This window comes from Dendrobates tinctorius, unplaced genomic scaffold, assembly GCF_039654945.1.
Source record: "Dendrobates tinctorius isolate UK_male_01 unplaced genomic scaffold, ASM3965494v1 ptg000140l, whole genome shotgun sequence".
NCBI classification, from domain to species: Eukaryota; Metazoa; Chordata; class Amphibia; order Anura; family Dendrobatidae; genus Dendrobates; species Dendrobates tinctorius.
This window is the reverse complement of record NW_027361808.1, coordinates 16,548,122-16,573,952: the sequence shown is the minus strand read 5'-3', so window position 1 is coordinate 16,573,952 and position 25,831 is coordinate 16,548,122.

The window sequence follows — 25,831 nt, the reverse complement described above, 5'->3', positions numbered from 1 at the left end:
CTTCACCACCTGCCAAAGTGCCCAGGCAGTCAGAGAGACATGGACAGGAGCCATCACAGTCTCTACTTCTGTTCTCGGAATCTGTTGGCTTGGAAAGAGGGGGCCAGCCAAGCAGCATTCCTGAATGTGAAGAAGAGGGAGTATGCAGTGATGCGCAACTTCTTTGTCCCTCTGAATCTGAAGAGGCGAGTGGGCCAGTGCCTATGGTCAGCACACCTCAGTACGCATCAGATGATGACGAGACTCAGTTGCCACTTTCTGGTGCGTACGGTGCTGGCGAGACAACCCCGGAGAAGCAGCTGTTCGAAGAGGGGAGGGAAGATGATGAGGTCCTTGACCCATCATGGCGTGAGGAACAGGAAGGTGGTGGGAGCAGCTCGGAGGAAGAGATTCCCCTACCGGCCAAAACAGGAGGCAGAGGGAGGGGGAAGACTTGGTTGCCTGTACCCTCCACTTCGGCACCCGTTAGGAGCATTCCTTATTCCAAAGGCAAAACGGGCGCTCCCAAGACTTGCAGTGCGTGGTCCTTTTTTGACACAGTTGCAGATGACATTTGCTTTGTCAAATGCAAGCTGTGTCATCAGAAAGTCAAAAGAGGGAGAAATGTCAGCAACCTCAATACCACAAATATGTGGAAACATGTGCGCACCAAGCACGAGTTGGAGTTGCAGAGACACCATGAAGACGTAGGCCAACGTACAGCACCACCTACCACCTCTTCAGTTCGTGTTGGGGCCTCTTCCTCCAGCTCACACACTGCTGGTTCGGCTTCCTCACAGGATCACCAAGGAAGAACCTCTGCCACTGTTGTCCGGAGACCCTGTCAGATTCCACCCATAGCAGCACGTTCCCATCCATCACAGCCATCGGTAGCACAGGCATGGGATTAAAGGCGCCCTTACTCGGCAAACCATCCCCGAGCACAGTCTCTGAATGCTGGCATTGCCAAACTTCTGGCAGTTGAAATGCTGTCATTCAGGCTGGTGGACACTGACACCTTCCGGGACTTAATGGCATTGGCAGTCCCCCAATACAACGTGCCCAGCCGCTTTTATTTCAGCAGGCGAGCCGTCCCTGCCCTGCAGAAACATGTTGAGGGCAAAATAAAACATGCGCTACTAAACGCCGTTAGTAGCAATGTCTTCTGACCACCGATGCGTGGACCAGTAACCATGGACAGGGACGATACCTTTCCCTCACTGCCCACTGGTTCAATGTTGTGGAGCCGGGTACAGATCTGGAGAGTGGCGCTGTACGTGTTCTTCCAACGCCACGGATTGCAGGACTCCAGTCTGTACACATAGACTCCTCCTCCTACTCAAGTTCCTCAGAAACAGCAGAGCAGGAGCCTGTTACGACCGATATGAGCACAGCCGTGGCCAAACGTCAACAGGCTGTACTCAAATTAATTTCTTTGGGGAATCGAAGCCACACAGTGCAGGAGCTCTGGAATGCTATCAAGCAGGAGAGCGATGTGTGGTTTGGGCCAGCGAATCTCCAGCCGGGCTTGGTAGTGTGTGACAATGGCCGAAATCTGGTGGCAGCTCTTGGCCTAGGCAACCTCACACACATCCCATGTCTGGCACATGTGCTTAACTTGGTCGTGCAGAGCTTTCTGAGGGACTATCCGGATCTTGATGCACTGTTGCACAAGGTCCGCATAGAGTGCGCTCACTTGCGGCGTTCCAGCACGGCAAGATCGCGCCTCGCTGCTCTGCAGCGACGATTTGGCCTTCCGGAACATCGCATCATATGTGACCTACCCACCTGGTGGAATTCAACGTTACATATGTTGGAGCGGTTGTGTGAGCAGCAGGCAGCAGTCATGGAGTACCAGCTGCATCAGGCGCAAACAAGTCGCTCTGTGCGCCGTTCACACTTCAGCACCATTGAGTGGGCCTCTATGAAGGACATCTGCCTCGTTTTGCGTGCCTTCAATGAATCCACGCGGATGGCGAGTGCAGATGATGCACTAGTCAGCATGACTGTCCCCCTTATCTGCCTGCTTCAACAAACACTGCAAGCACTAAGGGATGAGGTTTCGGAAGAGGTGGAGGATGAGGAGTCCCAAATGCCATCTGCTTCTGGACAGTCTGCGCTACGTGTTTCCTCACAAAGGCCTAGGCAGGGGACACTTTGTGAGGAGGATGAGGAGGAGTCCATGGAGGAGGAAGACATCTCTCCAGAGGAGGGAGGTACACAAACCTCTACTCAGTATGTACAGCGAGGGTGGGGTGATGCAGAGCAGGCCGAGGTCACGCCTCAAACAGGGGACAGCGGTTCTTTGGCAGTTGGGAGTCTGCAGCACATGGTTGATTTCATGCTGCAGTGCCTGAGAAACGACCGCCGCATCGCCCACATTCTCGTCTCGGCTGATTATTGGGTGTACACCCTCCTAGATCCTCGCTACCGGGACAGCGTACAAAGACTCATACCAACGTTGAACCGGGAGCGTAAACTGCGGGAGTACGAAGAGTCACTGGTGCAGTCCATAATGTTTTCCATTCCACCCGACAGCATTGTTGCTAGTGCTTTACAAAGCAGCTCTGTGCGTCGAGGCAGTGGAGGAAACTCTGCACAAAGAGGGAGCAGAGGCAGCGCCGCAGCACAAGGCAAGACCACTATGGCCCGAATGTGGCAAAGTTTTGTGTGTCAACCACAATTGTCTACACCATCAGCGACGCCTCGAGTCAGCAGGAGGCAACACTTCCGTCAGATGGTGTCAGACTACATGTCTTGCCCTGTCGCTGTACTCCCAGATGGCTCTTCCCCCTTCAAGTTTTGGGTCTCTAAGCTGGAAACATGGCCAGAGCTTAGCCAGTATGCATTGGAGGTGCTGGCTTGCCCTGCTGCCAGTGTATTATCGGAACCCGTCTTTAGTGCCGCAGGTGGTGTACTAACAGACCGTCGCACGCGACTATCTTCCGATAATGTTGACTGGCTGACTTTTCTGAAAATGAACAAGGCCTGGATCTCCAAAGACTTTGCCATTCCTCTTACAGACTAAATTAGTGGTTGGCAACTGTATCCAGGTCTGCTGGTGTGTTCATTTTTCTACCACCTGAACTATAATCCCTGTGCTTCAACACAGCCAGTTGTCGCTCAGATGTGTCGTCTGCACAGAGAAACACATTAGCTCCTGTGTTAGTGGGGTTCAGTAACGCCAGCTGATCCCCTGCTGTGTGGACGGCAAAGTCACCAGCTCCATCAACATTCAAACCACTACTGATTTTTAACCGTGCCCAACTTAGGTCTCTGGCTCCACTGTCTCTACTATTTCCCCTGGCCTCCAACCCCGCCATCTACATCTCTGAAGTGGCGTCAGCACAATCTACACTTGTTCCTGTGTTCCTGTGGCTCAGTCCCATCAGTTTATCCCCTGATGTGTGTCCGGCAAGGTCTCCTGCTCTGTCCACATTCCTATAACCAGTAGTGGGAATGAGGACAGAGCTGGCGAACTTGCCGGACAAACATCAGGGGATCAACTGACGGGACTGAGCACCAGTAACACAGGAACAAGTGTAGATTGTGCTGACGCCACTTCAGAGATGTAGCTGGCGGGGTTGGAGGCCAGGGTAAATAGTAGAGACAGTGGAGCCAGAGGCCTAAGTGGAGCATGGTTAGAATCAGTAGTAGTCAACAACCTCCATAAAAACCGCTGCCCATTGGCCTCTGCATGCAGCATGCGTAATCCTGGGCTCCAACAGCGTCAGTTGGTGTTCAGAAGTGTCGTCTCCACAGAGCCAAACACATTCGTTCAAGTGTTAGTGGGTTTCAGCACTGCCAGCTGTTCCCCTGCTGTGGAGATGGCAAGTCTCCTGCTGCCTTCACCTGCCAAAAGCAACAGGCCCCAACCTGCTCCTCGCCTAATCCTGGGCTCCATCAGCGTCAGTTGGTGTTCAGAAGTGTCGTCTCCACAGAGCCAAACACATTCGTTCAAGTGTTAGTGGGGTTCAGCACTGCCAGCTGTTCCCCTGCTGTGGAGATGGCAAGTCTCCTGCTGCCTACACCTGCCAAAATCCAGTAGGCTCCAGCCTGCTCCATGCCTGATCCTGGGCTCCAACAGCGTCAGTTGGTGTTCAGAAGTGTCGTCTCCACAGAGCCAAATACATTCGTTCAAGTGTTAGTGGGGTTCAGCACTGCCAGCTGTTCCCCTGCTGTGGAGATGGCAAGTCTCCTGCTGCCTTCACCTGCCAAAAGCAACAGGCCCCAGCCTGCTCCTCGCCTAATCCTGGGCTCCAACAGCGTCAGTTGGTGTTCAGAAGTGTCGTCTCCACAGAGCCAAACACATTCGTTCAAGTGTTAGTGGGATTCAGCACTGCCAGCTGTTCCCCTGCTGTGGAGATGGCAAGTCTCCTGCTGCCTACCCCTGCCAAAATCCAGTAGGCCCCAGCCTGCTCCACGCCTGTTCCTGGGCTCCAACAGCGTCAGTTGGTGTTCAGAAGTGTCGTCTCCACAGAGCCAAACACATTCGTTCAAGTGTTAGTGGGGTTCAGCACTGCCAGCTGTTCCCCTGCTGTGGAGATGGCAAGTCTCCTGCTGCCTTCACCTGCCAAAAGCAACAGGCCCCAGCCTGCTCCTCGCCTAATCCTGGGCTCCAACAGCGTCAGTTGGTGTTCAGAAGTGTCGTCTCCACAGAGCCAAACACATTCGTTCAAGTGTTAGTGGGGTTCAGCACTGCCAGCTGTTCCCCTGCTGTGGAGATGGCAAGTCTCCTGCTGCCTACACCTGCCAAAATCCATAATATGGAAAAAAATTCCAGCATCCAGATCAGTAATTAGATTAAAAAATTTTTTATTCCTTTATTCCAAAATTTAAAAAAATCATAAGATTCTCCATCATGATAAGAGACGCATCAGGACGTGTAGTTGGACGCGTTTCGGACAAAAAAACAGTCCTTATTCTAAGACAACACATAATACATCTGAACACATGCTTATAAAGGGAAACAAAGGAAGTCAAGGAACAATCAAGACTAAACATAGCCAGCTGATTAATAGAGGGTAGCAAGTCAAAATCACACTTACAAAACACTCAAAATCTCACTCCTAATATTCATACCCGTTGGAACTCTGCTTTGTAACAATAACATCCATTTTGCCTCTCGGCGTAATAATAAATCATTTAAATTTCCACCTACCCTTTTTGTCTGCACCTTCTCTATGGCATTAACCCTAAAGTTGCTGAGATCTCCTTTATGTATATGCAAAAAATGTCGAGAAGCAGCAGACAAACTGCGTGTGGTAGTGTGACCTACGTCATAAACGTGCTCGGAAATACGACGTCTCAAGGTGCGTGAAGTATTTCCCACATACTGAATATTACAATCCACGCATGTTATGACATAGATCACACCAGTAGAACCACAGTTCAAAAAAGATTTTATTTTAAATTCCTTTCCATTAACAGAAGATACTATTTTTTCTGTGTTCCACATAAACCTACATAGCCCACAGTTTTTCTGAGCACATTTAAAAGATCCACAAGTGGGTAACCAATTAGTTATACTTGCTGAACTGTCTGAAAAAAATTTATTAGCATGTCTATTGGCACTAGTATGATCACTTGGAGATACCTTATTAGCAATAGTTTTATTCCTCCTTGAAACAAATCTGATCCCATCCTTCAGTATATTCTTTAATGTATCATCAACATACAAAATAGGGAGGAATTTTTTAATAATATGAACAATCCTGTAGTAGTCAGTACTAAAATTAGTTGAAAAAACAATAGGTGACCGACCCTCCACAGAATTTGGTGTTTTTCTGCTTTCCTTCTGCAAATAATCCTCTCTACTTTTTTCATCCGTTCTATGCTTAGCTTTCTGAATGTCTACCTTAGTATAACCCCTCTTTATAAAACGTTTACCAATGATCTCACATTGTTTATCGTATAAATTAGGCGTGGTACATGTTCTTTTTGCTCTTACAAACTCCCCTGTAGGTATATTGGCTATAACATGACGTGGATGGCAGCTAGATGCGTGTAACAGTGAATTACCTGCCGTAGGTTTTCTAAAAATATCACAATCAATCTTTCTTTCTTCCAAATTTGCCGACAAAAGAATATCCAAAAACGAAATTGTCTTGGCATCAAATTGATATGTGAAACGTATATTGCATGGATTATTATTAATATAGAACATGAAATTCTCAATATTAAATACATCACCATCCCACACAATTATAACATCATCAATAAATCTCAAAAAAAGAAAAATATCAGAAGAAAAAGGATTTTTTTCAGAAAAAATATACTCCTCCTCCCACCAGGCCATAAAAATATTAGCAAGAGACGGCGAAAACTTGGAACCCATGGAACAGCCTTGCACCTGTAAATAAAGATCATCCAAAAAAGAAAAAAAATTGTTTTTTAACAAAAAATAGGTCACTTCAATCAAATACATCTGTAAATCTTCTGAAAAATTACTGTATTTCTGTAAATAAGTAGTAAGAGCCAAAATAGCCAAATCATGTGGGATGGAAGTGTACAAACTTTGTACATCACAAGTGAGCCAACAAAAGGAACTTCGCCATTCCACCTGAGAAAAAATACTAAGAACATGCTTGGAATCCTGCACATAGCTAGGTGAAATAGTGGCTAGAGGTTTTAATCTTGCATCCAACCATTCTGACAAATTTTCATTAAGAGATCCTATGCCCGATATGATAGGACGAAACAAAGGTGGAAAAACCTCCTTATGAACTTTTGGAAGTGCATGTAACAAAGGAACTCTGGGATATAAAGGACAGAAAAATTCACATTGTTTTTGATTAAAAATTCCCAAACTAAAACCCCTATGTAACAATTCCTGTAATTCCATTCTGATGTTATCTGTAGGGTTATAATTAATTCCCTTGTATACCTCACTATTAAAAAGCATAGCCCTCACCTCTCTTTCATACAGCCCAGTATCTAATATGGTCACAGATCCCCCCTTGTCAGAATTTCTTACCACAATATTGACATTAGCAGATAACAAATCAAGTGCCTGTTTCTCAGTACGAGAAATGTTAGAACGACCATTCTGATTAGCATTATAGATTTTCATAAGTTCATCCTCAACAAGAAATTGAAAATCATCCATAACTTGCAATTTTGACTGCTCAGGATAATATCTAGGATTAGGGACTCTAGAGGAAAAATTAACATCAGTTAAATACATTAACTTAGAACCAGATTCAGACAAGTCCCTCAAATTCTTTAGGGTAACTTGCTCCTGGAAAGAAGTAGGCATAAATTCCTCAGGAACTTTATCAACATATTCATCATTGATATTGGAAGTTTTTTCACGTTCCACATCTTCTGCAAAAAAATGTCTCCTAAGAGTCAATCTTCTCATAAAGTGATTAACATCAAGCATAGTGTTGAATAAGTCCATTTTCGCTGTAGGCACAAAATTAAGACCCCTTTCAAGGATATTAATTTGATCATTCGATAAAATCGATGCAGAAAGGTTCAGGACTGTAAAATTATCAGTTGTATCTAAGCATGCTTGTTCCGCGCTGATCTCCTGAATTCTCTTATGATGGGAGTGTTTCCTCCCTGATCTCCTCTGACGTTTCTTTTTCCTGAACAGTTTTTTGAAAAACTACTGCTTTGTGAAATCAGCTGCCCCACATCCCGTGCACACATAGAACTGTTAGATGGTAAATTCTCAGTATCGGAAGTGTCAGTATTAACATCCGTATTATCCATATCCGTTGAGGAAAAGCTTACCCTATTATCTCTGCGTTTGAGAATGGAAGGGTGAATGTTATTACGTTTTCTTCTATAATCATGCCAGTCATAAATATGATTATTCTGGTAATCAGTTTTATCTCTTCTGAATTTCTTTTCCTTTATCACTGTAATAGAGTCCTCCATTTTGCTCAGATTGTCATTAATTTTATCTCTAGCCATTATAAAAGAAGAAGAATCTTTATATTTCACCAAATCACTTTCAATCATTTTAATAGATTCCTCCAAAGTTAACATCTTGGCTTCCTCTCTCTTCACAATCAAATTCATCAGCTTAGTAGAACAGTCACTAAGAATATTGTCCCATTCTTTTACAAATTCAGGGTCATATTCCGTAGTAGGGCGCTTCTTAATGCGCAAACCTCTTGGAATCATATTGCTGCTTATATAAGCCTGTAAGGTTTTGTGGTCCCACCACACCCTGAGTCGTGATGACATAAGTTTTTCAAGTTCCCACATAAGTGGTTTCAAATCCTTTCCATCCTCAGGTGTAAAGGCATGGATAGTAGAAAAAATGTTGGCAGCCTTGTCTAGTCGTTGCCGACTGTTCACATTGAAAAAATCATCACTGATAATGTCATCAGAAATATTGGTAGCTATCTCCAAATTCATATTTATGAATAATAATGGATATGTCAAAATCAAATTAAGGGGAGCACGAAAAATAGGGAATCCAAACAGTAAGGTAAAAAAAGAAAATTTTTTCAGCTCACCACAAAGAAGACAGCTATAAGTCCGATCGGTGCACGGAATGTGGAAACAGGATCCCTCTGCAGCAAAGCGTAATATGGAAAAAAATTCCAGCATCCAGATCAGTAATTAGATTAAAAAATTTTTTATTCCTTTATTCCAAAATTTAAAAAAATCATAAGATTCTCCATCATGATAAGAGACGCATCAGGACGTGTAGTTGGACGCGTTTCGGACAAAAAAACAGTCCTTATTCTAAGACAACACATAATACATCTGAACACATGCTTATAAAGGGAAACAAAGGAAGTCAAGGAACAATCAAGACTAAACATAGCCAGCTGATTAATAGAGGGTAGCAAGTCAAAATCACACTTACAAAACACTCAAAATCTCACTCCTAATATTCATACCCGTTGGAACTCTGCTTTGTAACAATAACATCCATTTTGCCTCTCGGCGTAATAATAAATCATTTAAATTTCCACCTACCCTTTTTGTCTGCACCTTCTCTATGGCATTAACCCTAAAGTTGCTGAGATCTCCTTTATGTATATGCAAAAAATGTCGAGAAGCAGCAGACAAACTGCGTGTGGTAGTGTGACCTACGTCATAAACGTGCTCGGAAATACGACGTCTCAAGGTGCGTGAAGTATTTCCCACATACTGAATATTACAATCCACGCATGTTATGACATAGATCACACCAGTAGAACCACAGTTCAAAAAAGATTTTATTTTAAATTCCTTTCCATTAACAGAAGATACTATTTTTTCTGTGTTCCACATAAACCTACATAGCCCACAGTTTTTCTGAGCACATTTAAAAGATCCACAAGTGGGTAACCAATTAGTTATACTTGCTGAACTGTCTGAAAAAAATTTATTAGCATGTCTATTGGCACTAGTATGATCACTTGGAGATACCTTATTAGCAATAGTTTTATTCCTCCTTGAAACAAATCTGATCCCATCCTTCAGTATATTCTTTAATGTATCATCAACATACAAAATAGGGAGGAATTTTTTAATAATATGAACAATCCTGTAGTAGTCAGTACTAAAATTAGTTGAAAAAACAATAGGTGACCGACCCTCCACAGAATTTGGTGTTTTTCTGCTTTCCTTCTGCAAATAATCCTCTCTACTTTTTTCATCCGTTCTATGCTTAGCTTTCTGAATGTCTACCTTAGTATAACCCCTCTTTATAAAACGTTTACCAATGATCTCACATTGTTTATCGTATAAATTAGGCGTGGTACATGTTCTTTTTGCTCTTACAAACTCCCCTGTAGGTATATTGGCTATAACATGACGTGGATGGCAGCTAGATGCGTGTAACAGTGAATTACCTGCCGTAGGTTTTCTAAAAATATCACAATCAATCTTTCTTTCTTCCAAATTTGCCGACAAAAGAATATCCAAAAACGAAATTGTCTTGGCATCAAATTGATATGTGAAACGTATATTGCATGGATTATTATTAATATAGAACATGAAATTCTCAATATTAAATACATCACCATCCCACACAATTATAACATCATCAATAAATCTCAAAAAAAGAAAAATATCAGAAGAAAAAGGATTTTTTTCAGAAAAAATATACTCCTCCTCCCACCAGGCCATAAAAATATTAGCAAGAGACGGCGAAAACTTGGAACCCATGGAACAGCCTTGCACCTGTAAATAAAGATCATCCAAAAAAGAAAAAAAATTGTTTTTTAACAAAAAATAGGTCACTTCAATCAAATACATCTGTAAATCTTCTGAAAAATTACTGTATTTCTGTAAATAAGTAGTAAAAATCCAGTAGGCTCCAGTAGGCCCCAGTAGGCCCCAGCCTGCTCCACGCCTGATCCTGGGCTCCAACAGCGTCAGTTGGTGTTCAGAAGTGTCGTCTCCACAGAGCCAAACACATTCGTTCAAGTGTTAATGGGGTTCAGCACTGCCAGCTGTTCCCCTGCTGTGGAGATGGCAAGTCTCCTGCTGCCTTCACCTGCCAAAAGCAACAGGCCCCAGCCTGCTCCTCACCTAATCCTGGGCTCCAACAGCGTCAGTTGGTGTTCAGAAGTGTCGTCTCCACAGAGCCAAACACATTCGTTCAAGTGTTAGTGGGGTTCAGCACTGCCAGCTGTTCCCCTGCTGTGGAGATGGCAAGTCTCCTGCTGCCTTCACCTGCCAAAAGCAACAGGCCCCAGCCTGCTCCTCGCCTAATCCTGGGCTCCAACAGCGTCAGTTGGTGTTCAGAAGTGTCGTCTCCACAGAGCCAAACACATTCGTTCAAGTGTTAGTGGGGTTCAGCACTGCCTGCTGTTCCCCTGCTGTGGAGATGGCAAGTCTCCTGCTGCCTACACCTGCCAAAAACCAGTAGGCCCCAGCCTGCTCCACGCCTGATCCTGGGCTCCAACAGCGTCAGTTGGTGTTCAGAAGTGTCGTCTCCACAGAGCCAAACACATTCGTTCAAGTGTTAATGGGGTTCAGCACTGCCAGCTGTTCCCCTGCTGTGGAGATGGCAAGTCTCATGCTGCCTTCACCTGCCAAAAGCAACAGGCCCCAGCCTGCTCCTCGCCTAATCCTGGGCTCCAACAGCATCAGTTGGTGTTCAGAAGTGTCGTCTCCACAGAGCTAAACACATTCGTTCAAGTGTTAGTGGGGTTCAGCACTGCCAGCTGTTCCCCTGCTGTGTAGATGGCAAGTCTCCTGCTGCCTTCACCTGCCAAAAGCAACAGGCCCCAGCCTGCTCCTCGCCTAATCCTGGGCTCCAACAGCGTCAGTTGGTGTTCAGAAGTGTCATCTCCACAGAGCCAATCACATTCGTTCAAGTGTTAGTGGGTTTCAGCACTGCCAGCTGTTCCCCTGCTGTGGAGATGGCAAGTCTCCTGCTGCCTACACAGTCCTACTATTACTGATTTTTAACCGTGCTCCACTTAGGCCTGTGGCTTCACTGATTTTCGTATTTCCCCTGTCCTCCAACCCCGCCAGTTACAGCTCCGAAGTGGCGTCTGCACAATCCACACTTGTTCCTGTGTTCCAGGTGTTCAGTCCGGTCAGTTAATCCCCTGATGTGTGTCCGGCAATGCCGCCTGCTCTGTCCACATTCCCATTTGCCGCCTGCTCTGTCCACATTCCCAAATGGGAATGTGGACAGAGCAGGCGGCATTGCCGGACACACATCAGGGGATTAACTGACCGGACTGAACACCTGGAACACAGGAACAAGTGTGGATTGTGCAGACGCCACTTCGGAGCTGTAACTGGCGGGGTTGGAGGACAGGGGAAATACGAAAATCAGTGAAGCCACAGGCCTAAGTGGAGCACGGTTAAAATTAGTAGAAGTCTACAACCGATCTTAAAATTTCTTCAATGCAGCCTCAGCCTGCTCCGTGCTTGTCCATGGGCTTCAACACAGCCAGTTGTAGCTCGGAAGTGCCGTCCACACGGAAAAAGAGACACTTGCTGCCGTGCCTCAGTGGGGTTCAGTAACGTCAGCTGTTCCCCTGCTGTGTGGATGGCAGTCTCTCCTGCTGTCTCTGCATTCCAAAGACAGTAGGCCTCAGCCTACACCCTCCTATTTCCTGGGCTTCAACACAGCCAGTTGTAGCTCGGAAGTGCCGTCCACACGGAAAGAGACACTTGCTCCCGTGTCTCAGTGGGGTTCAGTAACGCTAGCTGATCCCCTGCTGTGTGGATGGCAGTCTCTCCTGCTGTCTCTGCATTCCAAAGACAGTAGGCCTCTGCCTACACCCTCCTATTTCCTGGGCTTCAACACAGCCAGTTGTAGCTCGGAAGTGCCGTCCACACGGAAAGAGACACTTGCTCCCGTGTCTCAGTGGGGTTCAGTAACGCTAGCTGATCCCCTGCTGTGTGGATGGCAGTCTCTCCTGCTGTCTCTGCATTCCAAAGACAGTAGGCCTCTGCCTACACCCTCCTATTTCCTGGGCTTCAACACAGCCAGTTGTAGCTCGGAAGTGCCGTCCACACGGAAAGAGACACTTGCTCCCGTGTCTCAGTGGGGTTCAGTAACGCTAGCTGATCCCCTGCTGTGTGGATGGCAGTCTCTCCTGCTGTCTCTGCATTCCAAAGACAGTAGGCCTCTGCCTACACCCTCCTATTTCCTGGGCTTCAACACAGCCAGTTGTAGCTCGGAAGTGCCGTCCACACGGAAAGAGACACTTGCTCCCGTGTCTCAGTGGGGTTCAGTAACGCTAGCTGATCCCCTGCTGTGTGGATGGCAGTCTCTCCTGCTGTCTCTGCATTCCAAAGACAGTAGGCCTCTGCCTACACCCTCCTATTTCCTGGGCTTCAACACAGCCAGTTGTAGCTCGGAAGTGCCGTCCACACGGAAAGAGACACTTGCTCCCGTGTCTCAGTGGGGTTCAGTAACGCTAGCTGATCCCCTGCTGTGTGGATGGCAGTCTCTCCTGCTGTCTCTGCATTCCAAAGACAGTAGGCCTCTGCCTACACCCTCCTATTTCCTGGGCTTTAACACAGCCAGTTGTAGCTCGGAAGTGCCGTCCACACGGAAAGAGACACTTGCTCCCGTGTCTCAGTGGGGTTCAGTAACGCTAGCTGATCCCCTGCTGTGTGGATGGCAGTCTCTCCTGCTGTCTCTGCTTTCCAAAGACAGTAGGCCTCTGCCTACACCCTCCTATTTCCTGGGCTTCAACACAGCCAGTTGTAGCTCGGAAGTGCCGTCCACACGGAAAGAGACACTTGCTCCCGTGTCTCAGTGGGGTTCAGTAACGTCAGCTGTTCCCCTGCTGTGTGGATGGCAGTCTCTCCTGCTGTCTCCGCATTCCAAAGACAGTAGGCCTCTGCCTACACCCTCCTATTTCCTGGGCTTCAACACGGCCAGTTGTAGCTCGGAAGTGCCGTCCACACGGAAAGAGACACTTGCTCCCGTGTCTCAGTGGGGTTCAGTAACGTCAGCTGTTCCCCTGATGTGTGGATGGCAGTCTCTCCTGCTGTCTCCACATTCCAAAGACAGTAGGCCTCTGCCTACACCCTCCTATTTCCTGGGCTTTAACACAGCCAGTTGTAGCTCGGAAGTGCCGTCCACACGGAAAGAGACACTTGCTCCCGTGTCTCAGTGGGGTTCAGTAACGTCAGCTGTTCCCCTGCTGTGTGGATGGCAGTCTCTCCTGCTGTCTCTGCATTCCAAAGACAGTAGGCCTCTGCCTACACCCTCCTATTTCCTGGGCTTCAACACAGCCAGTTGTAGCTCGGAAGTGCCGTCCACACGGAAAGAGACACTTGCTCTCTTGTCTCAGTGGGGTTCAGTAACGTCAGCTGTTCCCCTGCTGTGTGGATGGCAGTCTCTCCTGCTGTCTCTGCATTCCAAAGACAGTAGGCCTCTGCCTACACCCTCCTATTTCCTGGGCTTCAACACAGCCAGTTGTAGCTCGGAAGTGCCGTCCACACGGAAAGAGACACTTGCTCCCGTGTCTCAGTGGGGTTCAGTAACGCTAGCTGATCCCCTGCTGTGTGGATGGCAGTCTCTCCTGCTGTCTCTGCATTCCAAAGACAGTAGGCCTCTGCCTACACCCTCCTATTTCCTGGGCTTCAACACAGCCAGTTGTAGCTCGGAAGTGCCGTCCACACGGAAAGAGACACTTGCTCCCGTGTCTCAGTGGGGTTCAGTAACGCTAGCTGATCCCCTGCTGTGTGGATGGCAAAGTCTCCTGCTGCCTACACAGTCCTACTACTACTGATTTTTAACCGTGCTCCAATTAGGCCTGTGGCTCCACTGTCTCTCGTATTTCCCCTGTCCTCCAACCCCGCCAGTTACAGCTCCGAAGTGGCGTCTGCACAATCCACACTTGTTCCTGTGTTCCAGGTGTTCAGTCCGGTCAGTTAATCCCCTGATGTGTGTCCGGCAATGCCGCCTGCTCTGTCCACATTCCCATAACTAGTTATGGGAATGTGGACAGAGCAGGCGACATTGCCGGACACACATCAGGGGATTAACTGACCGGACTGAACACCTGGAACACAGGAACAAGTGTGGATTGTGAAGACGCCACTTCGGAGCTGTAACTGGTGGGGTTGGAGGACAGGGGAAATACGAAAATCAGTGAAGCCACAGGCCTAAGTGGAGCACGGTTAAAATTAGTAGAAGTCTACAACCGATCTTAAAATTTCTTCAATGCAGCCTCAGTCTGCTCCGTGCTTGTCCCTGGGCTTCAACACAGCCAGTTGTTGCTCGGAAGTGCCGTCTTTACAGAGTAAAACACTAGATCCTGTGTTTGTGGGGTTCAGTAACGTCAGCTGTTCCCCTGCTGTTTTGATGGCAATCTGTCCTGCTGCCTCCCAATTGACAGCACATCAGGCCTCAGCCTGCTAAGTGCTTGTCCCTGGGCTCCAACATCGCCAGTTGCTGCTCATAACTGACTTTGGCACGGGTACTCCCTCCTGCCCAGCTTGGTTCCAGCCCTGCCTGCTGTTTCCGGGAAGTGTCAATGTCAGTTTGCCACCCCAAGTTGCCATGTCGTGTTGCGGTTGGGTTAGCCGAGGCTAGGGTGCCAGCAGTTTAGGTGCTTCCTATGTGGACTGTGGGTTCTGGTAAGAAAGACTTGTTCCGTAGTGCCAGTAGGACAAGCACCCCCTGTAGGACTGTGTGATTCGGTAACTGCGGCCAGCTTGCGACATGCCAACTTTGCTTTTCATGGGTAACTTCAGCTGCCCCTCCGGGTTCCAGCACCGTCAGCTGGTTCTCGGCAGAGCCTTTGGTCTAGGTGCCTCCATCTCGGTATCCGAGTTCCGGCAACGTCTGCTGGTCCTTGGTAGTGCTTTGTAGCACAGGTACCTCCTGCTTAGTAACCGGGTTCCAGCACCGTCAGCTGGTCCTCGGTTGTGCCATTGGCTCTTATTCCTTCTGCTGCCCCTCAGGGTGCCAGCACTGTCAGCTGGTCCTCGCTATTTCCATTTGCTCTTGCAGCTTATGCTACCCATCCGGGTTCCAGCACCATCAGCTGGTTCTCGGCAGAGCCTTTGGCCTAGGTGCCTCCATCTCGGTATCCGAGTTCCGGCAACGTCTGCTGGTCCTTGGTAGTGCTTTGTAGCACAGGTACCTCCTGCTTAGTAACCGGGTTCCAGCACCGTCAGCTGGTCCTCGGTTGTGCCATTGGCTCTTATTCCTTCTGCTGCCCCTCCGGGTGCCAGCACTGTCAGCTGGTCCTCGCTATTTCCATTTGCTCTTGCAGCTTATGCTACCCATCCGGGTTCCAGCACCGTCAGCTGGTTCTCGGCAGAGCCTTTGGCCTAGGTGCCTCCATCTCGGTATCCGAGTTCCGGCAACGTCTGCTGGTCCTTGGTAGTGCTTTGTAGCACAGGTACCTCCTGCTTAGTAACCGGGTTCCAGCACCGTCAGCTGGTCCTCGGTAGTGCCATTGGCTCTTGTTCCTTCTGCTGCCCCTCCGGGTGCCAGTACCGTCAGCTGGTTCAAGAGGACAAAGAACAGGAAGACAACCACCAAGATGCAGAACAACAAGAGAGAGAAGACAAAGAAGCATAAAAAAACAAAGCAGAAGAACATTAAGCATAAGACTAATACTCTGAGCAAATGATATTATCTTATTTATAAGCAGAAGAAGACTAAGCAGTGTATGGGGGTGAGTCCGTTCCTCCTCGTGGTGCCCCTGGAATAGGCCTGCTGCTGCAGGCCAAACTGAACGCGGATAAATCCTGTTGTAAATCTTTTGTGACAGGCAGAACGGAAGGTGTAAACTTCTAACTTTTCTAGATAACAACTACAGGAATGCCTGACACAAATAAGAATATGATGAAGAAGAATAGGAAGAAGATGAAGATTGAAGAAGTTGAATATGTAGAATAATAATTGTTGAATAAGAAGAATATGAAGAATGTAAGAAAAGGAAGAAGAAGAAGAATGTAAAAAAAGGAAGTAGAAGAATTTAAAAAAAGGAAGAAGAAGAAGAAGAAGAAGAAGAATGTAAAAAAAGGAATAAGAAGAAGAATGTAAAAAAAGGAAGTAGAAGAATGTAAAAAAAGGAAGAAGAAGAAGAAGAAGAATGTAAAAAAAGGAATAAGAAGAAGAAGGTAAAAAAAGGAAGAAGAATAAGAAAGAAGAAGAAAGAAGAAAGAAGAAGAAGACATACATGTCTGGCAAAATATAAATGAGGCTAACATAGTCAATATCTTTGTAACTCCTAACGTCTTTAAAAAAAAGTTTAATTCCTGCTATTCCATTTGATTGGGCTAAACCTCTATGGCTTTAATGTCTCCTCCACCTCCCACAATACATTCTACATTATTCTTAGTTGTTTTTCTTCATGTAGAATTAACCTACAAGGAAAGAAAGGGTTTTTTTTAATTCCGATATTTTGGCCCCATTGACTTGCATTGGTTGCCGGTATCGGAATCGGCGATACCTATACTTTTTTTTAAGATCGGCCTATCCATTCCGATCCGATATTTTCAAGTACCGGCTGGTATCGCTCAACTCTAATTATGACAGATAAATGCATTAGTAACCTTTTTTTACCTTAAGCTGTGGGCTTTAAGGTAGTTTTGCCCCTGGTGGCCATTAGGGTCATTGCACAGTAGTGATTTCAGTTCTAGTTTTGCCCCCGGTGGCCGGTAGGGTCATTGTACTCTGGTTACTTTAGTTTAGTGCACGTGATTATCACTAACAGGTGTAATTGCTCTGGTTTAACTATATAGGTGTGTCTTGTTCTCTGACTCAATGTTGGTGAAGGAGCAGCTATTCAAGCGGAAAGCTGCATTCTGATGTTGGACTCTGTTGCTGGGAGCTATAGCAACAGAGCAAAGCTAAGTGGTGTTACCCCTGTTTTGTAACTTTCCTTTTGTGTGTTTCAGTGCAGTGGTGGGATTAGTTTCTGCACCGTCCATTTCATTAGAAAGGGCTAGGTGCAGGGCGAGCTAGGGTTCTTAGGTTCCTGATCGGCGCCTGGTGCGGAACCGGCCTAGGGATTGTTAGGAGTAAAGAGACACTGACTCAGGGGAGGGCAGGAGGTCTCCACGTCCCCATTCCCTATCGCAGGGCCCTCGATTGTATCAGTTTCCCTGGTGTTTCCCTTTATTATTTAAATTCGCCCTGCTAGAGGCGGTGCATCCAGTTATATGTGTAATACTGAAATTCGCCTGCTGGAGGCGGTGTATCTGGCTGCACATTATATTATTTAAATTCGCCCCACTGGAGACAGTGTATCCAGGGTCATGTATGTCATAGAAATTCGCCCTGCTGGAGGCGGTGTGTCTAGTCACACGTTGACCATCACAGTCGAGCCTACTGTCTTGCCTGAGTCTGACCCATTCAGCGTCTCACAGGAACTATGGTCTCTCAGCCTCGTATGGCCTGTCGAACTGCCACTTGCTGACATTCTTCGGCCACCTGCCATGTCACTACTTGGAGGAACTCTTCGGGTCCTTACATCTTGGGTTGAAAGCGGCCGCCACCTGGTGTTCCGTACCTCTTTTTTGATCTGCCGATGGTCCAGCCTCAACTGCTCAATCTCTTGCAGGTACCCCACTCGATACTCCAAGAGCATCCGAAAGTTTCTCAGGCTTTCCACGGAGCCAACCACCATGATGGGCACCATGGCCTCTTTACTGGTTACCTGGTCTTCATCATCAGGAGGGATCCTCACCCTCACCACACCGGAGATATTTACAAGGTCTTGCATTACCTTCCTGAGTCTTCCGATGATTCTCCCAATCAGACCTTTGGGTACCGGAACTACATCTTTCCGCAAACTCAGCCAATCCATAGCCTTCCTTGCTAACTCTAGGTGTCGAGCAGCTTTCATATAACTCCGCCTGACTAACTGTTTGGCGTGGAGACATTGCAAATGCATCTCTTTCAGGACAGCTACCCGATTTGCTGTATCTTCTCTGGCTGATATTATCACCAACTGCCGAGTCTCAGATGCCCAGTGCACCTTACACGCCTTGACCGCCTCCTTAAAAGCCTCATGCACACCTTCCTCAGCACAGGCTACTTGCATGTCTTCAGGTACCTCGACCAAAGATTTGAAGGTCATGGTCTTGCTCTCTTCTTGGACAGAAGGCTCTGGCTTTACCACGGACACTTCCCTCACAACAGTTGACCCGACCGGGTGACTGTCTTCTTCAGTTCTAAGCTCACCAACTTCATGAGATTTTATCTCTTCACGACCCTTTGCCAAGTTGGGTACTGGCAGTTCCGTCTTGTTATCACTCGGGCCCGGCCGCTGTACATCTTCTTTCAAGCTCTTCTCCCACAGAAGACCTTTTACTACTCCTCTGAGTTCGTCCATCTCTTCCCTAAGGGTCTTGTTCACACTTTGCCAGGTGGACAGGTGACCTCTGAGCTCCAAGACTTCTTTCTCAAGCTCTTCTAGTCTGTGCTCCCTTTCTCTCTCAGAGCCACAGTCACCCCCAGAGACTGAGTCACCCCGATCATCCAAGTGAACCCTCCAGTTACCCTCTGACCGTGTGTCCGCTCCAGTCTTCTCATCTCCCAGCCCACCATCCATCATGTCACAAGACGTCAGGTCCGTAAGTTGGGCAGATGTATAGCTTTTTCCGGTCACTTCTACAACTGACTTGTCCACTTTAGGAGGCGTCACAGTCTCAACGTCTGTTAGCCCAACAGTAGAAACGTCTCCATCGTCCAACCATACATCATTAAACAAAACAAAGTCCTGGCCCCTCTCAAAGGCATACACTAAGTCAGGTGGTATTCCGCCCCCTTGGCACTCACCACTTTTGGACCCCTCAAACATTACTCTGTCTACCGCATAGTTCACCATGACCCCATGTTTACAGCGAACCTGCACCATTTTCTTGGTCAGACAGAAAGTGAGAGGAGTTCCTGTCAGAGTCACCTGACTCTTTGAGTCCAGCCGACCCGAGACCCCTTTCCGGTGCAGCATCACGGTACACACCTGTGGCCCGTCATTATCTGGAAAGAATATTCCACATTCTGAAAACAACATACACAAACATTGCTGTTCCTCTTTTGACAAACCGGCCCCTTTCTGGACCACCGCCTCCCCCGGGACCCCACCCCCTTTTGGGCTACCACCCCAATTTGAGTCACCTCCCCCTTTAGGGATTTCCCCATGTCCGTTCTGCAGGTCTCCTTATACCACAGTTCACACACAACAGTTTGTCTCTTTGGGCCCGTACTGGTCCTTTAAGTACAATACCACACAAGTTCTTGCTGGCACCACCACAGCTCCTGCTGTCACCGATCTCCGACACCTCTGGCCGCCGTTCACACACACCTGCTGGTTTCACCTTCGTAACCCCGCCGAGAAAAAGGAAGCCGCTTATCCCCTTCGTAACCCCGCCGAGTTACAGCAAGCCGCTTGTCACCTTCTTGACTCCCCTGAGCCACCGCAAGCTGACTGGAGAGGGAAAGAAAAAAAAACAACACACACCACACAAAACTCACGTGTCCTGTCTGTGTGCTATTCAGGAAATCCGTCTCCTCCTGAGACCGTCCAACACACAGGGCGCTCCAGGTGCTATTCAGGGAGCTGACCCTCCCAGGGTTTCCCAACACACCGGCCTAACCAGGTCCAGGGGCTCAGCAGGTGCTCTTCAGGACATCCGTCTCCACCTGAGACTGCCCAACACTCACGCCTCACCAGGTCCAGGTCATACCACGTACTCCAGTGATCCGATTCCTCTCCCAGAACCTCCCAACACTGATCCTCCAGGACCTTGCTCACTGAACCCTCCAGGTACACAGTCTTTCTCACTGACCCCAGTCAGTACAACACGAACACCTGTCCATTACCTGTGTCGGGCCACACAGGTACTCGGGTACCTCTTCTCCACAGAGGCACCCTATAGCAATCCACAGTCTCTTTCTCTGACCCCGGTCAGCATACCACACAGCTTTCACGACTGTCACCTTCCGGCCGTGCAGGTTCTCGGACCCCTCTACCGCAGAGGTATCCTATAAGTCTCTTCCACTGACCCCAGTCAGTAAGTCACATGGCTTTCACGACTGTCAGCCCTCCTGGCTCAGCGTTGCCAGCACTGCAACATGTGCTTTTGGAAACCGTTGCCACAAGGCTACAACACTGCCCATAGCATTCTCCACCAATTGTAAGGTAGCGTTGTCATTCAGGTTGGGAACACTCACTTGGCAGCCAATAAATCACATCCGGCACAGGTTTCTTAACATAACTTCAACAGTCCATGCGGTTTATTAGGCATCATAAACCATAGCAGCAACATAAAGTTCATATCCATAGCATAACGTTCATGACAGAGCTTCACTCTGTCCTCCCTGTGGTCACACAGGTTACGCAATGTCCAGTACTCAGGCTCTTCGGCCTCACAGTTATCTCACCCCGTCAGGGTTACCTCATGGCTGCTTCATACTCCACACTTCAGACGTCCATTTCCTCCAGGGAACTATCAGGCACTTGCAGCCATTAAGCACAGCGTTCAATTGCTGTCAGGAAGGTAGCCACATCTCCCAGCGGGACCTTCCAAAACGGACCAACCGGGTCCAGGCATTCTCTCATGTGACCTACCCTGGCCACCTTATATGGTCCGTAGCCACGCCCACCGGGTCACATGGCTATGACCTCATCACAGGTCCTTCACACACTCATAGTCTTTTACTACAGGCGTTTTCAGACACACCCCTGGGTGGATTTGTAGGTAGCTGGTCTCACCCGTCTCTCCAGCTACCAAAAGACTTCCCTAAGACATTGACACAGAACCTCAGCAGTATCACTGCTGATCAACACATACACAATTCTTCATCTCAAGGCCACCCACCTTGAGATGCAATACGATCATTCAACATCCTACTCCTATCAGGACACTGGAAATGCTTATATGCCTGTCCTGGGACACCCGCACAGCGCCCCCTAGCGGACACAGTGGTCACTACACCACACTGTCTATGAGAACACATTTAACAAAAGTGTTGAAGTCACAAAACGGAGCATATACGAACCCATCATAAATTAAGTACTACTATTAAGCCCCTTACTACATATTGGACCCATCATTGAGTTGAAGAACATACAGAGAAACCAACAAAGCACACATATGAACCCAAAAAAATCAAAAGTACAAAAATCTTTATTTAGTAAACTACATATATCACATAAACATTAAAAAGGTGGGAAACCCAAAAAGAGATACCACCACCACCCACATACCCTCTATTAGGAAGTGAGCAAAAATTCAAGGCACATCGCTACTGTATATCTAGCCACAAAACATTGCACTAATAGGCAAGCACACATATCACAAGATTAAGGTGAGCACTAAATCACACTAAAAGTTAGATACAGTGTCTGAGTGCAGATAGAAAGCTTACCTCCCGTGGGTGGTAATATCAGCCCCTACGTACGTTTCGGCGTTCAGCCTTCTTCCGGAGGTTGACATCACACCTGCAGGAGCGTATCTTTATGTGAAAACCTGTCCAATCATGAATCCCTTCACAAAAATCCATTTTCTCACGCTGGAAGCTATAGGCCATCTGATTCCTGTCCAATCATAAATCCCCTCACAAGTCACCATCTTCCTACACAAAATATCATAGGCCATCTGGTAATAGGGGTAGGGCATATTAAAATTGCAGATATGTGGGGACCAATAGGTATCAATGGGGGCTTGTCTATTCTTCAAGAATGGGCTGCATATTTCAGTAATTCCACCAATCCGCTTAAAGCATCCCTTATAAGCCATCCCACCATGTAACTAGGATAGCCCATCTACTACACCAAAATAGAAAATCCTATATGACTAGAGTGTCCCGACAGCGCCATCCCAAAACGGCGCATGTCACACCGACAAGCGGACCGGGCGAACCGCCCGACGCGGCAAGATGCCGAGCCCCGGGGACGCAAGCCAGGCCCCTCCCACATCTGACGTAGGAGGACCAGGCCCTCGTGACCGGGACACGGCGTCAGACGCCGCATCGAGCGATGCACCTGAGACACCCGGCGGGCGCACGCGCACTGGGTGCACTCCGGTCAGTCTAGAGATTATGCTTTAGGGAGTGATCATGTAATACACTGCTTATATCAAAGAAAGGTAAATCTAAAGACCTCTAGCCAACTAAAGGGACATCTAAAACCTGAGACAAAAAAGTATATAAATCTACATATAGGAGGGCACATATTTATGAAAGTCTAGTAGTATAATTAGATATAAAGGAAGTGATTACGGGCACCGACAATAATAGTCCGAGATCTTATTAGGAAATATGAGAAAAATCACCCGTAGCTATCTAAAAAACCAGCGATCTAAAAACAAGGTGGAAACTTATAATAAGCTATTAGTCAAAAAGACCCTCGGAATTACATTATATATAGAGATCAACAGAAAAAAATAATATATGTATATAAGAGCAACCTAATCCTGCATGACGACATTTTGAATATATAGTATATTAATTCCAAAAAAAATGCCTACTGAAGAGATTAACACGATGACATATATGAATAGCAATAATATATATGGTGACATAAATAACATGTACTATATAAAAAAATATACAAAATTCCACAAAAAGTCAAGGAATAAAATGTAATAATCACCATATATGTTTCACAAAAAATTCAAGCATTGATGTCTAAAGTCAAATTCTTCTCAAATAATCCAGTCATACGTAGCCGTAATATATGGTATTACTGAATAGTCGCCATGTACACATCATAGCAATACACACATTAATTTTGACAATGAAGTCCCTCTTATCAAATCCAAACATATGTAACCCCAATACGTAATCTTGCTTGATGTTCAGGTCTATGTTAGAGCATATTGACAATATATCTCAAATGCATGATGTTGCTTGATGCTTAGCTCTACATTGAAGCAAGTTCAGCGAAGGGTCCACTCTGAACACAAAGATACACTCTACAAATAGACAAAATGAATTAAAATCAATAAAAAACAACAAACAAGGTGAAATAAAAATTGACCAGAATGGTTTAGAGGAATGGAACGAAGGTGCAAGACTCATTCAAACCGTGTGGATGTATGATTCTCAGAGTCCAAATCCATTTAGTTTCAAGTCTCGCCAGAGGTCGACTTACTTCAGCCCCCTAACATCATGAATAATTCTATCTATACCCCTAACCTTTAATCCCTTGGGATCACTTTGGTGAAATAATTTGAAGTGTCTGGGTATCGTGCGTAGATGGTCCACACATGTCTCCTCCCTGGCAGCAATAATATCACGCACGTGTTCTCTTACCCGTGTTTTTAAAGCTCTCATAGTGAGGCCTATATAAATCATATTGCAGGGGCAATGAGCGTAGTAAACTACTGCCTTGGTGGAGCATGTGATCGATTGTGTTATTTTATCATGCTTACTGTTGTCAGAGGAGGAAAAGGTAGTGGCACGTTCTATATTCGAACATGCTACACATTAACCGCACGGGGCACAACCCCATTTAGGTTTAGATGTTTGGACAAATGGAAGTTGTTGGTCTTTCTTCTCATAGTGACTATGGACCAATATGTCCCTCAAATTTTTACTACGCCGTGCAGTAATGGTCGGAGCAGGTGATAAATACATGCCAAGTGTTTTATCAGCGAGGAGTACAGGCCAATACTTGGCCATAATTTTCCTCATTAGCTCCCATTGAGAATGATAGGTGGTAATCATTCGAACCTTGTTAATATCATTATTCTTAGCAAAGCCACCTGGAGCATAGATCAAATCATGTCTCCTCTGACTCATGGCTCGATCCTGTGCCTTTTTGATGTGTCTCCTGCTTTAAACCCTTGCCATAAACCTCTGTTTTAAATCAGCCGCTCTTCTACAGAAATCCTCATGTGAAGAGCAGATGCGTCTAACTCTCAGAAATTGTCCAGTCGGTACTGATTTAATGACCTGTGTAGGATGGGCTGACTGCGCATGTAGCAAAGAATTTGTAGCTGTTTCCTTCCTGTATAAATCCATCTGTAAAAAACCTTGACTGTCACGTTTGACTGTGACATACATATAAAAGACTTTGTTTATAAATCTGCGGATAAGGGTGGGAACGTGATTGTGTGGCCATGCAAACTATATGAAGCAGAGGCCTATCGGCAGTTACATGATAAACAATGCTACCGTAGGTTGACTTACAATCCTTTGGTTGAGTATTCTGGAAAATTGGTGCAGAACGGGCACTATTTCTAAACAACTACGTGATGTACTCAGTCACGTAACCCAAGGTGTGCACTCTGTACCTCTTACCAAAGGTACATAAGGATTGTAAGACACCCCAAGGGAGACCGATTGTTTCCGGTGTTGGCAATTTTTTGGAAAAGGTCTGTAAATATGTTGACTCGCAGTTAAAATCTTTGGTGGAAACATTACCCTCATACATCCGTGATACGGGTGATTTTTTGAAAAAAATCGATTCATTAAATATAGAGGAGGGGAATATGTTTGTGACCTGTGATGTCGAGGCTTTGTATACAAGCATTCGACATGTGGATGGGCTGAAGGCGGCAGCATACTATTTGGCTTTAACAGATTTGACAAAGGAGGAGGTTCAATTTACTCTATCTCTATTGGAATTTGCACTTGAACATAATTTTTTCTTTTTTGGGGGTCCCTCTACCTACAGCTCCAGGGGACAGCCATGGGAGCAGCCTTCACACCCTCCTATGCTAATCTGTTCCTGGGGCTGTGGGAGAGGGACCTCTTCCTGTCAGATCGACACACATCGATGGACCGCATCTCCTTTTGGGCGCGGTACATCGATGATGTCTTCATGATCTGGCAGGGTACTTTGGATGAGTTGGTTTCTCTTTTTTTGGTGACCTTAATGTCAACAATTACAATCTACGATTGACATATAAGTATGATAAGGAATCTACTGATTTCCTAGACGTCACAGTCAAACGTGACAGTCAAGGTTTTTTACAGACGGATTTATACAGGAAGGAAACAGCTACAAATTCTTTGCTACATGCGCAGTCAGCCCATCCTACACAGGTCATTAAATCAGTACCGACTGAACAATTTCTGAGAGTTAGACGCATCTGCTCTTCACTAGAGTTGAGCAACTTTTTGTTTTTTAGGGTCGAGTTTTGTTTCATGAAACCCGACTTTTCCAAAAGTCGGGTGGAGCAAAATCGGCCGACTATAGGGAAAAGTCGGGGGTCCGACCGAAACACGAAACCCAATGTAAGTCAATGGGGAATTAAAGTCGGCAGTGAGAGGAGGACAGGAAACACACCTACAGTGCCCATTTGAATGCCAAAAGCATCAATTCTTATTACTTAAGCTTGTCAACCTTAATTTACTTCATAATACTAGTTACGCACTGAAAAATGGGGGTTATTTGGCTACAGTTGTGGGGGGGTAGGGATGGCTCCAGGTTTTCGTGGGCCCAGGGCCAAAGAGCGCCCCTTTAACACATACCACAACTCATGATGCTCCGATACGGCAGAG